At 40.9% G+C, this 15,698-nt stretch overlaps 1 protein-coding gene and 1 long non-coding RNA gene across 5 annotated transcripts in view; one reads left to right on the forward strand and one right to left on the reverse strand.

Annotated features, from left to right (window-relative positions):
- The window catches only part of LOC100347307 (uncharacterized), a 29,296-nt gene extending 19,269 nt beyond the window's left edge, over positions 1-10,027 (reverse strand). The window contains exons 1-3 of one of the 3 annotated variants that reach the window (XR_016224760.1): positions 9,802-10,018; positions 9,271-9,324; positions 5,103-8,012 (exon numbers count right to left, since the gene is read on the reverse strand). The gene's annotated coding sequence lies outside the window, so the exon portion shown is untranslated. Of the gene's footprint in view, positions 1-5,102; positions 8,013-9,270; positions 9,325-9,801 lie in introns of those variants that run through there. The other 2 variants (XM_002711482.6, XM_008257228.5) reach the window with 2 other exon arrangements.
- Positions 1-12,913, forward strand: part of LOC149120802 (uncharacterized) — a 35,032-nt gene extending 22,119 nt beyond the window's left edge. Inside the window, exons 2-3 of one of the 2 annotated variants that reach the window (XR_016224784.1) lie at positions 7,461-7,629; positions 12,184-12,913. This is a non-coding gene — a long non-coding RNA (uncharacterized LOC149120802). Of the gene's footprint in view, positions 1-7,460; positions 7,630-8,138; positions 8,580-12,183 lie in introns of those variants that run through there. The other variant, XR_016224783.1, reaches the window with a different exon arrangement.
- Positions 12,914-15,698: the final 2,785 nt, after the last annotated feature.

Raw genomic sequence — 15,698 nt, forward strand, 5'->3', positions numbered from 1 at the left:
GCAGTGGCTTAACTCACTGCACTATAACAATCACACATGATCTCATTTTAAAACATTTCAGTACCCTCAAAAGAAACCTCACACGACTGTAATGTTTCTAACTCTACACTCTGGCAACTGCTAATTTATTTCTACATAGATACCTTTTCTGGGTATTCCATACAAATGGAATCATAATCTATGGCCTTTTGTGTCTTACTTCCTTCACATGTGTAATGGTTTTGAGGTTTATCAATTTCTGTCCAAATCTATTTAAATCACTTACACATTATTCAGATAGTTCAACATTAAAACCTTAGTTATTGAGATTTTCCTATCAAGTTGTGAAAATTCTTTGTATATTTTGGATATGTCATATGCTGAATATGATATTTTTCAATTTTTTTGTTTGTGGTTCGTGCTTACTCTCACACAAACATTTTAATTTTCATGATAAATTACCACTTTTGTTTTTAATTTGAGAGTGAGTGAGAGGGAGATCCCATTTGTTGATTCCCTGCCCTAAATATCTGCACTGGTCTCCAGCTACAGTTGAAGCTGGGCGCAGGTTTGTGTTCCGGCTGCTCCACTTCCAATCCAGCCCCCTGCTAACGCACCTGGGAAAAGCAGCAGCAGATGACCCAAGGCCTTGGGTTGCTGCACTCACGTGGAAGACCCAGAAGTTCCTGGCTCCTAGCTTGAGCCTGGCCCAGCCCTGGCTGTTGCAGCCATATGGGGAGTAAACCAGCAAATGGAAGTTCTCTCTGTCTCTTCTCTCTCTCTCTGCAACTCTTTCTTTCAAATAAATAAAATAAATCTTAAAAAAAAACACTGAATTTAGGGGCCAGCACTGTGGCGCAGTGGGTTAAAGCCCTGGTCTGAAGTGCCAGCATCCTATATGGGTGCCAGTTCGAGTGCCAGCTGTTCCTCTTCTGATCCAACTCTCTGCTGTGTCCTGGGAAAGCAGTAGAAGATGGCCCAAGTCCTTGGACTCCTGCACCTGTGTGGGAGACCTGGAAGAACTCCTGGCTCCTGGCTCCTGGCTCCTGGCTTCAGATCAGTGCAGCTCCAGCCGTTGCAGCCATCTGTGGAGTGAACCAGTGGACAGAATACTTCTCTCTCTCTCTCTCTCTCTCTCTGTAACTCTTTCAAATAAATAAATCTTAAAAAAAAAAACCAGCTGGATTCATAGATTAATTGGGAAATTTCCCAGAAAAGTTGTGAAGGATTACTATGATTTCTTCTTTAGCCATGGAAGTTTGAGGGTATCTCAGTGCCAAAGACTTAAAAATTATTCTCTTTACTTATAGGTCTGTTCAGATTTTATATGAGGGACTTCAGAAAGCTCATGGAAAGTACAATAAAAGGCATGTTTATTTTGGCACAAAAAGTGTTTGAAATCCATTCATAAGGATTTTGCAATATGTATTTTTTCATGATCCTTTGAAGACCCCTCATATTATTCAGTTTGATAGCTTCTGTACTCCTAGGAATTTGTCTGTGTGATTTAGTAGTTGCATATACTTGCCATCAGTTGTTTATAATGATCTCATCATTTTAATTTTGTAAGGTTGGTAGTGATGTTCATTCATGATTTTAGAAGTCTTCTTTTTCTTGGTCCATCTACCTAAAGGTTTTTCAGTTTTGTTGATTGTTTCATTTACTTTTTTGTTTGTTTGTTTGAAAGGCACAGTTACAGAGAGGGAGAGAATGAATGCCATCACTTCCCTGAATGGCCACAAATGCCAGAGCTGGGCCAATCCGAAGCCAGGAACCTAGAGCTTCTCCTGGGTTTCCCACGCAGGCACAGGAGCCCAAGGACTTGGGCCATCTTCCACTGCTTTCCCAGGCCATAGAGCTAGATTGGAAATGGAGCAGCCAGGACTAAAACTGGCACCTATGTGGGAGGCTGGTGTTGCAAGGTGGTGGCTTTACCCGCTATACCACAGTGCCAGCCCCTGTTTTTCTATTCTTACCACATATTTAATGACTTAATGTAACAGAAATGTATTCTTTTACAATTCTGGACATGAGAAGTCTCAAATGGGTCTCACAAGGAAATATCAATTTGTTACAGGGCGTCTTCCTTAAAGGGGCAAATTCATTTCCTCACCTTTGCCAGGTTCCAGGTACCATCCTCATTCTTTGGCTCATGGCCCTGAATCATTTGTTCCCTCTCCATCATCACATGGCTTTCTTCCTCTTTGGGCTTTCTTGTTTTGCTTTGAAAGGACTTGTGATTACACTGAGAGCCCACCACCAGGTAATCATGAATAATCTCCTATCTGAAGATCCCTAATTTAGTTTTATCAGCAAAGCCTCTGGGGGCGGGAGTCCCTTAAAGAAACAGTAACATGTTCCAGTAATTAGAATGTGGCTATTCCTGTGTGTGTGTTTCCAGTTTACTACATTGTCTGTTTTAACTTCCTTTCGCCTGAAGAATTTCTTTCAGTATTCTTTGTTAGGAAGTTCTGCTAGGAATTCATTCAGCTTTTTATCCAGAAATGTCTTTATTTTATTCAGTATTAGAAGATAGTTTTGCTGGATATGGGACTCCTAGTTGAGACTTTTTTCTCTCAGCACTTTTTTTTTTTTTTTTTTTTTTGACAGGCAGAGTTAGACAGAGGCAGAGAGAAAGGTCTTCCTTCCGTTGGTTCACCCCCCAATATGGCTGCTACGGCTGGCACACTTCGCTGATCCGAAGCCAGGAGCCAGGTGCTTCCTCCTGGTCTCCCATGTGGGCGCAGGGGCCCAAGCACTTGGGCCATCCTCCACTGCCCTCCCGGGCCACAGCAGAGAGCTGGACTGGAAGAGGAACAACTGGCACTGCAGCTCACTAGGCTAATCCTCTGCCTGCGGTGCTGGCACCCTGGGGTCTAGTCCCGGCTGGGCACTGGATTCTGTCTCTCAGCACTTTCAATGTATCATCCTGCTGCCTTCTGATCTCAGCTGTTTCTGTTGAGAAGTCAGTTATACTTTATTTTCTATTTGATGGGTTGTTTTACAAAGTGCTTCTTTCAAGTGTTTCCCTTTGTGCTGTCTTTCCAAAGGATGAATATGATATACCTATTTATTTTTGTGTTTATCTGACTTGGAATTAAATGGGGTTCATAAATATGCAGAATTAAAAATTTTCAACAAAATTAGGAATTTTTCAGCCATTATTTCCTCAAATATTTTACTGCTCTGACATACTCATTAAGTGTATGTTTTTATGTTTAATGCTATTCCACATGCACATATCTGTGAGACTTTTTAAAATTATTACTTGTTCATTCATTGTAGCCTTCAGTTTAGTCTAGTCTATATTGATCCATCTTAAAGTTCACTGGTTCTTTTCTCTGCCAATTTTAATTAGCTGTTGATACCCTGTAGTGAATTTCTTCTTTCAATTATTTGAATTGTTTAACTTTACTAACATTCAATATTTGATGTATCATTATCATCATACTTTCTTACAATTCTTTTACAATGGGTTTCTTTATTTCTTTGAACATATTAATAATAGTTGTTTTAATCCTTGTCTGCTAAATCAACATCTGGTCCACCATATTCTAGTGCTTGCGGGCTCTTATTCTTGTCTATAGGTCATGTCTTAAAACTTTGTTGAAAACTGGTTATTTTAGGTAATATATTATAATATTTCTGGATTCTAATATTCCTTCTCTTCCTCTGAAAATTATTCTTCCTGCTTTTTCTAAATGAAAAACCAAATAGATGCTGGATTATCTGGTTATATCAGTCTCATTTGTATCTAATGTTTTTTAGACAAAAATGTCAGGCATAAATAATACTGCCCCAAATACACTGATGGTGGGAATGCAAATATACAGCCACTTTGTAAAAATACTTTGGTAGTTTCTTATAAAATTAAACATATACAATACCATATAATTTAGCAAGTCTCCTCATTCACACAAAAATCTACAGTGAATATGTACAGAAGCTTTATTCATCACAAAAAAAACTGGAAATACTCAGATGTCCTTCAATAGAGAAATGGATAAACAAACTATGTAATATTCATACAACTGAAAATGACTCAGCAACTGAAGGAATGGACTTTTGATTCATGCAACAATAGGAATGAATTTAGAATGCATTTTCCTAAGTGAAAGAAGCCAGACCCCAAAGTCTACATTTTACATAATTCCATTTATATGCCATGGGATAAAAACAAAACGCCAGGAATTAAAAAGCAGATCAGTGGTAGCCAAGGGTTAAGGATAGTGTAGTTTACTATAAAGGGGCAGTAAAGGGAATCTTGGCAGTGAGTTAAACTGTTCTGTTTTATATTGTGGTAGTAAATATATAACTCTATGTATCTGTCAAAAAACATAGGCCTGTACAACACAAAGAATACATTTTATTGTATATAAAATTCTTTATTGCATATAAATTTTAAAAAATTAACCATGATGTCAGGGGATCTCAAGCTGGCATGCAGATGGCAATGCACCTGACTCACAGAGTGGCAATCACAATGAAGGAGATGGACAAGAAAAGACTCAATCTAAATAACTTTAGAAAACAGTGTTTTGTTTGGATGCTACAAGACTCACGACAAAAATAAATGTATACTGTATCTACCTGCTATTATTTGTTTCTCACTGGGTTAGCAGTTGTGAAACCAAATGTATACTTTGGTTGAACAAAAGAAGTTTTCTGTAGATATTGAGAGCCATGTTTCTCACTGGGGAAAGAAGTTAAAGTAAGCTAAAAGTGAATGCTAGAATGAACCCTGTTTTAGATTGAAGTCAGGAGTATCAGAATAATCTCATTTTTTTACATAGATACATAGATAGGTATGGATACAGAAATAAATATAATTATGTATGTACATGTAGGTTAGTATTCATGCATATATTTCCTAGTTTTATCTGCTAAGAGAAGCTGGAAACAGGGATACCTCAGTAGCAATGAGCATATTTACAGCCCAGACCTTAGTTCTTAAATGCTGTTCCCCAGTAAAAGGACATTGGTTTCTTAGAGAAGCGGTTGATTCCACAAAATGATGACGACGACGACGATGATGATGATGTGGTGGAACGTGTCCAAAGGACACGGGAGTGAACATGAAAGAGCAGGAACAGTTTGACTGACAAATAAACATAACCGTAATATTGGGATATATGTAATATTTATTAAATAAGTTATACATTATTATATAATGAATAAATAGCTATACACTCATACAAATGTAAATGATTAACAAAATGGAGAAGGGACACACAACAATTCTTTACAAAAGAATTTCAATTACTAAATGTAGAATCAATGTGGAAAATAATCATCACTAGTGTATCCCAGTAATCACTGTTGCAGATAAGATCCACTAATGGATGCTAAAATTAATGAATGAAACCTTAATGAGAAACAATGTATCTATATAGCCTCTAAATATTTATTAATTACAAAAAACAGTAACCTTACATTGGGGAAGCCAGGCAGATACCACCTGAACCATGTCATCACAATTAACATCACCAACAATGTTGTACCTCCTGATATGATGTGCTGCGAACACACTGCTTGTGAGGTGTTCTTCCCCCCAAAATCTGTAACTTCAATCTAATCATGAGAAAACAGTAGGGAAATCCAAACTAGTAGATATTCTATAAAATACCAAATTTACTGACACACCCATAATTTTTTTCCTAGACGCTTATAATGTTTTCTTGTAACTTTAGGTCAGTAGTATGTTTTGAATTAATTTTTTGGTAAGGTGTGTGTGTGTCAAAGTTCTTTTCGTTCTTTTTTCCTTCTGCATGTGGATTTTCAGTTATCTCAGCACCATTTGTTGAAAATATTGTCCTTTCTCCACTAAATTGCCTTTGCGTCATCATTAAAAATTACGTGTGAGTCTCTGTCTGTGGTCTGTATTCTGTTCTATTTATCTATATGAGGGTATGTTAAAAAGTTCATGGAAAATGGAATTAAATGACAAGTTTATTTTGGTACAAAATTTTTTTTTAAATCCATGCATACTTTTTCCATGACATGCATTTTTCCACCCCTCAGTATGTCTATTGTTTTCACCAATATGTTGTCTTGATTACTGTAGCTTTACAGTAAGTCTTGGAATTAATTAAGTGAATCCTCCATTTTTTTTAAATTGTATTAGCTGTTTTTCTCTATCTTTCCATAAAATCTTACAACCAACTTGCTGACATCCATAAAAAAGATTGCTGTTATTTTGAGGTTGACCTGAGTCTACAGACCCCACATTGGAAAAAACTGACATTTTCAGTCTTGAATGCTCCAAACTATGAACAAAAATCTACACAAAAATGTACTTATTTAGAGCTTTGATTTCTTTGATCAGTATTTTATAGCTTTCTGTATATAGATCCTGCACATAATTTGTTAGCTATATCTCTAAGTATTTCACTTTTTGGGTTTTTATTGGAAAGGCACTATTTTTTGAAATTCAACTTTAGTACAAACAGTGACTGCCTTTTTTTTTTTTTAATTTTTTTGATAGGCAGAGTGGACAGTGAGAGAGAGAGAGACAGAGAGAAAGGTCTTCCTTTGCCATTGGTTCACCCTCCAATGGCCGCTGTGGCTGGCGCGCTGCAGCCGGTGCACCGCGCTGATCCGATGGCAGGAGCTAGGTGCTTCTCCTGGTCTCCCATGGGGTGCAGGGCCCAAGGACTTGGGCCATCCTCCACTGCACTCCCTGGCCACAGCGGAGAGCTGGCCTGGAAGAGGGGCAACCGGGACAGAATCCGGCGCCCCGACCGGGACTAGAACCTGGTGTGCTGGTGTTACAAGGCAGAGGATTAGCCTAGTGACTGCCTTTTTATGCCAATTTTGAATCCTGTGCTCTTGCTAAACACATTTATTAATTCCGAAAGTTTTGTATTCTTTGAGATTTTCTACAAGTCATGTTTAAATACTACTAATAATACTAATTTATACATTTCAGAACTTAGTCTAACGAATGCAATTCTTTTTAAATAACAATATTCTCAACAAGTTTCACAGAACAAAAGGTGATAATGACTGGCCAACCTCAGCAGTTAACAATCAAAGAGATATCATTCTGTATCATAAAACCAGTTCAAAAATTCTGCTCTGATAAAATGAGAAACAGAAAATGTTAACAGAGGCTCAATCTTATTACCATGTCCAATGAAAAGCATGTGAATATTTATAGTAACATCTTAATTTTGTTATTAAAAATTTGTCCCTCAAACTGTTTTTTTGTTTTGTGTGATACCTTAACTCCAGATAGCATTGCCTACATCTGCAAATTAATCTTAAACTTCCAAAAAAGTAATTCCAAATGGCTGTTTTACCTGTTGATGTGTTATTCTGGTCCTTGTCATGTTAAAAGGCTATTCATACTTGGACACTTTGTTAAATCAGATGCAGATTATGTGTACTTCTTATAAGCACAGAAGAAAAATAAAACTCATTACTAGGTAGGAGTCCTTTGTCTCCCTTAAATTGATTAAGATAATTCTGTATGTTTTCAGCTAGTACGAGAAAAGCAAACATGTTTGTAACTGAGAGCAAACAAGGGAATCAAGGAGCTGAAGTCAATGCCTAACATGTAACTGCTCTTGACCATCCTTCTGCTGCATCCTACCAATGGAATGAGACACTTTCACCACCAAGGTTCTTCGGTGAATGATCTCGATGCAGGTATGTGGCATTTCAAGTCAAAGTCAATCAATGTATGCAAAAGAAACTGCAATGTGGTACAAACTGATGTTCAATAAATATGGTTCTACCTCTTCTCCATTAACAAATCAGTTTAGATATAATCCTTGCAAACTTCCTTCAAATTAAAATATGAATGTGGTTCACATATAATTGAATAATCTGTTGAGAATTCTTGTTTATAACTATACAGTCTAGCATTACATCCTAATCATTTTTGCTTATGACTGAATCTTTAGCTGAATGTTATTCTATCAGTCTGATCATTTCCATATTATTGAGTGTAAATTGTGTACAGTTGAATACACAGCAGATGTATTCACCAATCTGTATATAATTTCAAATGGCTTGTTGCTTCTGGAAGCCTGTAAATGAAGGCAAATGATTGAGAATCAAGAAATTCTTTATGCAGCTTTGACATTTGGCTTCATTTTCTTATCTACAAGTGCCAACAAAATTAATTTCACATTGTCATGGTTCTGGGTCTACAGAAAACTGAAGGAGAATGATCCAGAATCACCATATCGTAAGAGCAGGTAATATTTACTGAGTGGGCACTGCTCTAAGGATTTTACTCTACTGGGGCTGGCACTGTGGCACAGCAGGTTAATACCCTGGCCTGAAGTGCCGGCATCTCATATGGGCACCGGTTCAAGACCTGGCTGCTCCACTTCCGATCCAGCTCTCTGCTATGGCCTGGGAAAGCAGTAGAAGATGGCCCAAGTCCTTGGGCCCCTGTACCCACATGGGAGACCTGGAAGAAGCTCCTGGCTCCTGGCTTCGGATCAGCGCAGCTCCAGCCGATGCAGCCAATTGGGGAGTGAACCATCAGATGGAAGACCTCTCTCCCTCTCTCTCTGCCTCTCCTCTCTCTGTGTAACTCTGACTTTCAAATAAATAAGTAAATCTTTTTTTTTTTTTTTTTAAAAAAAGGATTTTACTCTATGGCAAAAGGAGGCTCAGCAAACTACCCAAGCTCACACACCTAGCAAGTGTCAAGGCTATGATTTTAAAACAAGTATTCAAGTCGTATTCTTACTCTGTATCATATTGCTTCTCATATACCACACAAAAATGTGCCCTGAAATTCTTGTTGCCTAGCTACTAAAACAAAAATCCCATTATGAATTGAGGTTGGAAGAGCAGAGGGAATCTCTATCCTTGTTGGAACAGAGTTCTCTGCTCAAATACATCCCTATTCCGAAAAGCCTCAAAAAACAAAGTCCTCGTTAAGCCATCTACTTTACCTTGTTGTCTAACTCGACTCTGTGCAGAAGAGTAAGAATATGTGGTAAGTAACTGCAAGTAGGTATATCAGCCTGTAACAAATCACTGTCTAAAATAACGGTTTAGTATAATCCTGCAGATTTTATTTCTATACCATATGAATGCTTAGTAAAAAGAGCCAACAGGATTAACTGAATGATTTGCAAAAACGGTTACATAACTAAGTAGACAGATACGGCAGCTGCACTGGGGAGTGGGATCGATGCCCTGAACCTGTGACATTCAGGTGGGAGGCAGACTTAGGGCTAGATCAAGGATGCTTCTTGGACAGGACAATTCAGGAGGACATCAGACTTGTCCATGTTTTCACAGAAGGAAGAGGAAACACAAGCTCACCTTTACTTTTCAGACGTGCAGCACTGGTTCTCCTCTCTCTCCAGAACAGCCTTCCTTGGGGAAAAGGAGGGACGGAGGGTGGGGGTGTGAGACACCTGGCCTTTACTGACGCCTGCTCAGAACCCAGCCTTTATGACGACGCCCGGCCCCGACTCCCCCGTGCCTACGCAGAGAACGTCTAGGTTCGCAGCTCTTCCAGCACCTCAGAGGCCACCCTTACGGCTGCCCTCCTAAACTCCCATCCCTGGCTTCCTCCTTGTTTTATTTTTTTCTCCGCAGCTGGGTCCCTGCGGAGGGGAGGACAGGGGTGCGCGGGGCCGCCTCCGCCAAAAACCGAGCCCCGTATCTAATTACCACCACACGACCTCAACCTCGCCCCACCCGTGCCGACCCTGGGGGGGACGTAGAGAGCAGGACTCTCGGGCCCCGGCAGCCTGGCCGCGTCCTCAGCTCTCCCAATCACATGCCCATGCCCCGCCGGGTCCACAGCTACCCCGACCGGGGCCCGCGGCCGCTCGAGTTCACGCTCACCATCCTCAGGCAGCGCAGAGAACCACCACTCCCCGAGGTCAGCGGCGCCAAGCCCGGGGATGCGCCTGTCGCAGCCCAGGGCACGCCCCGCACCTAAGAGCAGGTCCACGGGCGCAGAGGCTGCCGCCGACGGCGGCGGAGGCAGGCACTCAGCCTGGTAGGGATGAGCCGGCGAGTGACTGGCGCTGTCAAGAGCCCTTCGTGCCTGGAGGCCTCTGGGAAATGTGGGAAGGGCCCGGAAAGGAGGCGCGGAGACTGCTGGGAGTTGTAGGCTCAGCGTGGCGGCCGCCGACGGAAAGGGGAAACAAGCGGGTGCCCACGCGGCCTGCTGGTGGCTGCTAGGCTGGGGCCCGGGTCCTGAGGCCGGCCCTCGAGAGGCGAGCTAGGATTGTGGGGCGCAACGCTCTGAGTGTGCCCCTGTGTTTGTGCGTGGGGCTCCGCCTGCGTGTCATCCTTTGGATGGTGTGCTTCATGGAGACCCCTCAGCGATTGCTGGCTGTCACGCCCAGCTCCGACACCTGACGTAGGCGGCTGTGCGGTGGCGGCTCGGTTCGTGACTCGGTTCGTGACGTGCCTGAGGCTGTTTATCCATGCAGGCGTCGGCGCCCCACGCGGGGCGGCTTTAATAGCCAGCGCTTCCGATTAGTGTTCTCCAGGGGACCGTGTATGAGGCTGGGTATGGCATTCTGATTAACCGCCCGTGGGTCAGGTGTGCCCTCAGGAGTGTGCAAAACTGGGAAAGGGAGAGGTTAAATTCGTCATTACTTAGAGACTGTTATACGAATGTGTGCCTGGACCCGTTCCAAGCCGTTGAAATGGCACGGCTCCATAGTAACATGCAAGGGAATAACTACTATACATATGTGTGTTACTTTTTCCCTCTACTTGGCCCTTGCAAGTTTCACTGAGTTTCCTGCTTCTGAATATGAAATCTTGGATGAGTCCAATGGCTGCCTCAATCACTCTTAGGTAATAACTTTTAAAATGTTATTTTAACTATTTTAGCTAAAAGATGAGACGTTTTAGTGGTTAAATAATTAATATGTCCCATTTAATGATCACATCAGAATTCATTTAGGGGTCAGCGCTGTGGCATGGCGGGTTAAGCCAACGCCTACATCATTGGTATCCCATATGGGCAGCGGTTCCAGTCCCGGCTGCTCTGCTTCCGATTCAGCTCATTGCTAATGCGCCTGGGAGAGCAGCAGAGGAGTGCCCAACTGCTTGGGCCCCTGCAGCCACCTGAGAGGCCCGGATAAAAACTGGCTCTGGCTTCAGCCTGGCCCAGCCCCGGTTGTTGTAGTCATTTGGGATGCGAACCTGCAGATGGAAGATCTCTCCCTCTCCCTCTCTCCCTGTAATGCTTTCAAATAAATAAAATAAATCTTAAAAGAAAAGAATTCATTTAAAGCAAGCACATCCCATCCTCTGCCCTCACTTCCAAATATAGTTGTATCACAATGGTTAAAGTAATATTTGGCTTATATCATAAACACACAATTTTGCCTCAGAGCCAAGTAGATTTTTTCATGTTTTTATTTATCCTGAATTTAATAAACTTGTTTTGTATTTACATTTACTTTGCTGTCTTGTATTTGTTCCTATTGCTACCTCTTCCCAAATGTTACAACAAATACATCAAACTCCTTGCAATGTTTTTTCTAAGTGTCAGACTTTTCTGGTGTCTTTGCTTCCTTTGCAGAATCCTTCCTTCCTCCCTCCCTCCTTTCCTTCCTTTCTTCCTCTCTCTCTCTCTCTTTCTTTCAAGACTTATTTATTTATTTGAAAGTCAGAGTTACACAGAGAGAGAAGGAGAGGCAGAGAGAGAGAGGTCTTTCATTTGCTGGTTCACTCTCCAGTTGGTGGCAACGGCCAGAGCTGCGCTGATCCGGGGCCAGGAGCTTCTTCCGGGTCTCCCATGTGGGTGCAGGGGCCCAAGGACTTGGGCCACCCTCCACTGCTTTCCCAGACCATAGCAGAGAGCTGGATCAGAAGTGGAGCAGCCAGGTCTTCAACCGGTGCCCATATGGGATGCCGGCACTTCAGGCCAGGGTATTAACCTGCTGTGCCACAGTGCCATCTTTAGAATTGGGTATCTTTTTTTGGGGGGGGGGTCCTAAACTCTCAGAGATACCAAAGAGCAACTATAGATATGACTATGTATCTATTTGTTGTTCTCCTGGCTCCACGAATTGTATCTGTTATGACCAAATTTATTTACTTTTTTGAATGTTCTCTCCCTTTCATACTGGAATTTTTCTCATATATGTGATGATAACCCTCCTAATCATGGGTTAGAACTTATCTAACAGACTTCAGAGCCAGCCTTTTCTTTGGAGACCCAAAAAGGTCTAATCTCTTTGCTGTTTAATTTTTCCTTAGAAGGCTCATCCCAGGCTCTTAAGTCTGTGGAGTTGCTGGTGCAGGGGGAAGATGGGAAAAGAGCCGAAGAGGCCTTCTGAAGGTGATTTATTCCGTCTGACTGGGCCTACTCTGCCCTTGCTGTAGCCTCTACATTTTCAGATAACTTTATCCAGAGATTACCCCACTATGTTACTATATTTGATTATACAAAGGAACAAAGTAAAGGGGAGAAGGAGGGCAACAATTTGTATATAAAGTTACACACACACACACACACACACACACACACACGAATATATATTAACATAAGTACAGCTGAATGAATAAAAGTAATACATTTCTGTAGATCTATGACATAGGTTAAGAAAAAGAATATTATCAGTTCATTGAAGCCTTTTATGTGCTCTTCCAAATCACATTCCTCTTCCTTCTCCCACAAAGTTAACCATCATTTGAATTTAGTGTTAGTCTTTTTCCTGATTTTCTTTATGCATTTATTACACTTGATCTTAGCCAAAAGGCTGAGAAACGATCTTTATACATTTATTATATATGTTACTATATCCCTAAATAACATATAGTTTAGGTTTGCAAGTATTTTGAAACTTAGTAAAATGATGTTTTATAATTCTGATATAATTTATAATAATTTATAATAATTATATTTTATAATTAATATATATTGTTATATTAATATAATATTAATATAATTTATAACAATAAATTCTGTCATTTTGTTCAAACTCAACATTATGTTCTCGATATTTGTTCATAGATTTGAGTTAATTTTCTCTTCTGGGTGATATTCCAATGTGTACATTGGCTAATTTTTACCTACTCTTAATGGCTATCTGGGTTAGTTCTAGGACCCTCTACCCCATAACAAGTAGTGATGTTTTGAACATTTCTGTGGGCCTTTAACACTGCATTTTAAAAAATGATTTATTTGGGCCGGCGCCGCGGCTCAATAGGCTAATCCTCTGCCTGCAGCGCTAGCACCCCGGGTTCTAGTCCCGGTTGGGGCTCCGGATTCTGTCCCGGTTGCTCCTCTTCCAGTCTAGCTCTCTGCTGTGGCCTGGGAGTGCAGTGGAGGATGGCCCAAGTGCTTGGGCCCTGCACCCCATGGGAGACCAGGAGGAAGCACCTGGCTTTTGGCTTCAGATCAGCGCACTGCAATGGCCGCAGTGCCCCAGCCGTAGCAGCCACTTGGGGAGTGAACTAACATAGAAAGGAAGACCTTTCTCTCTGTCTCTCTCTCTCTCACTCATTGTCTAACTCTGCCTGTCAAAAAAAAATGATTTATTTATTCGTCTCAAAGGCAGAGTTATATAGAGAAGGCAAGACGGATCTTCCACCCACTGGTTCACTCCCCAAATGGCCCACAATGGCCAGGGCTAGGCCAGACCAAAGCCAGAGGCCAGGAATTCCATCCTGGCCTCCCAAATGGTAGAAGGGGCCCAAGAACTTGAGCCTCCTCTGCTTTCCCAGGTGCATTAGCAGGAGCTGGAGCAGCAGTGGACCAGCTGGGGCTCAAACTAGCACTTAATTGGGATGCCAGAATCACAGGCAGCAGTTTAACCTGCTACGCCACAATGCCTGTCCCTAAGATAACCTAAAGAATAATTCATACAAATGGACTTCTTTTTAGGGACTGTGCTGCTACATCTTCTATAGGTGATGTCATAGTTTGCAGAAGCATTTCCATTCACACTAACTCCAGCATGGTTGAGAGTTGTTTCATCTCCTTGACAGTTCTTGCGATACTTTAGATTTTTTGGCCCACCAGCTGTTTGGCAATCATGATTTACAGTTCCCAGATAAAGAAGATTGATCAACTTTTTGCTTATGGGGTATTTGTAGTTCTACTTCTCTAAAATATTTTAGCTCTTTTATTATTTTGTTTACCTTTGTCTTACACAGTTACTATAAGTTATTTTTATACACTGGATACTTACTTTTGGTTTGTCGGTTTTAAGTTTTACAACTATATTATCCAAGTTTATGACTTGGCTTTCAATTTTATGGTGTCTTTTTGATAAACTGCAGTTACTCATCAATTCCTTTATTAATATTTTTAAAGATTTATTTATTTATTTGAAAGTCAGAGTTACACAGAGAGAAGGAGAGGCAGAGAGAGAGGTCTTCCACCCGCTGGCTCACTCCCCAGCTGGCCACAACAGCTGGAGCTGCGCTGATCTGAAGCCAGGAGCCAGGAGCTTCCTCTGGATCTTCCCACACGGGTACAGGGGTCCAAGACTTGGACCATCTTGTACTGCTTTCCCATACCATAGCAGAGAGCTGGATTGGAAGAGGAACAGCCGGGACTAGAACCGGTGCCCATATGGGATGCCGGCACTCCAGGCAGTGGCTTTACCCACTATGCCACAGCACTGGCCCCTCAATTCCTTTATTATGAGAACTTTAGAAACTTCCCTAGTGCAAAGTCATGAAGATCTATATTTTCCTAAATGAATTTAATCATTTCCTTTTATATGAAAGTATTTAAGCCATATGGAATTCCATTTTTTCAAATGTGATCTAAGAATCTGCTTTCTTTCCCACATGGATAACGAATTATGATAATGCATAATAAATCCATTTTCCATAATCTGCAATGCCAGCTGTCTATATATCAAGTTTCTATAAATGAATGGTTCTATTACTGAACTTTCTAGATCTGTTTTGTTCCATTGACCTAATGTCTCTGTACAGAAACCAGACTTGATATGGTTTTATAAGAAGGCTAATGTCTTTGTAGGGCAAGGCCCTCTACAATTTCCTCTTGCAGGAGGACTACCTTAGCTATATTTGGCCCTTTGAGAAACTGAGAATAAGATGTTGTGTTCCAGGCAAAAATTGACTTTTTTTTTTTTTTTACCTAGCATTGATTTGACTCTCTAGATCAGCACTGAGAACTTTCTCTGATGACGGAGAGAGTCTAAAACTACACAGATTGACAGAGTAGTGTTCACTATATTGAACACTTGAAAGTATGGCTAGCAAAACTTGGCAATGGAAATTTTAATTTAAAAAATTAAATAGCCACATGTAGGTAACAGTTGCTTTATGGATGTGCAACTCTAGATCAATTAGGAAGAAATGACGTCTTCACAAATACTGAATCTTCTTACCCATGAACATGGTATTTTTTTTATTTACATAGATCTTTTATAATGTCTTTCAGTACAGGACAGTTTTTTCTATGAAGGTATTTCACATTTTTTTTATATATATGGGGCATACCTCAGAGAATAGTTTAACAATTTTGTATTAAAATATCTCATGATTTGAAAATTTTTAAATTAATTTTATTTATTTGAAAGGCAGAGAGACAGAGAAAAACAGAGATAGACAGATGAAGAGATATCACCCATCTGTTAGTTCACTACCCAGATGCCTGCAATCTCAGGGCTAAATCCCAAAGCCAGGAGCTGAAAACTCAGTCAATATCTGCCACATGCATGGCAGGGACCCAACTTATTGAGCCATCACCTGCTACCTCCCCAAGGTATGCATTAGCAGGCAACTGGAAT

The sequence above is a fragment of the Oryctolagus cuniculus genome, chromosome 18 (genome assembly GCF_051225735.1).
Source record: "Oryctolagus cuniculus isolate XC-2025 breed Fujian yellow rabbit chromosome 18, ASM5122573v1, whole genome shotgun sequence".
Lineage (NCBI taxonomy): Eukaryota > Metazoa > Chordata > Mammalia > Lagomorpha > Leporidae > Oryctolagus > Oryctolagus cuniculus.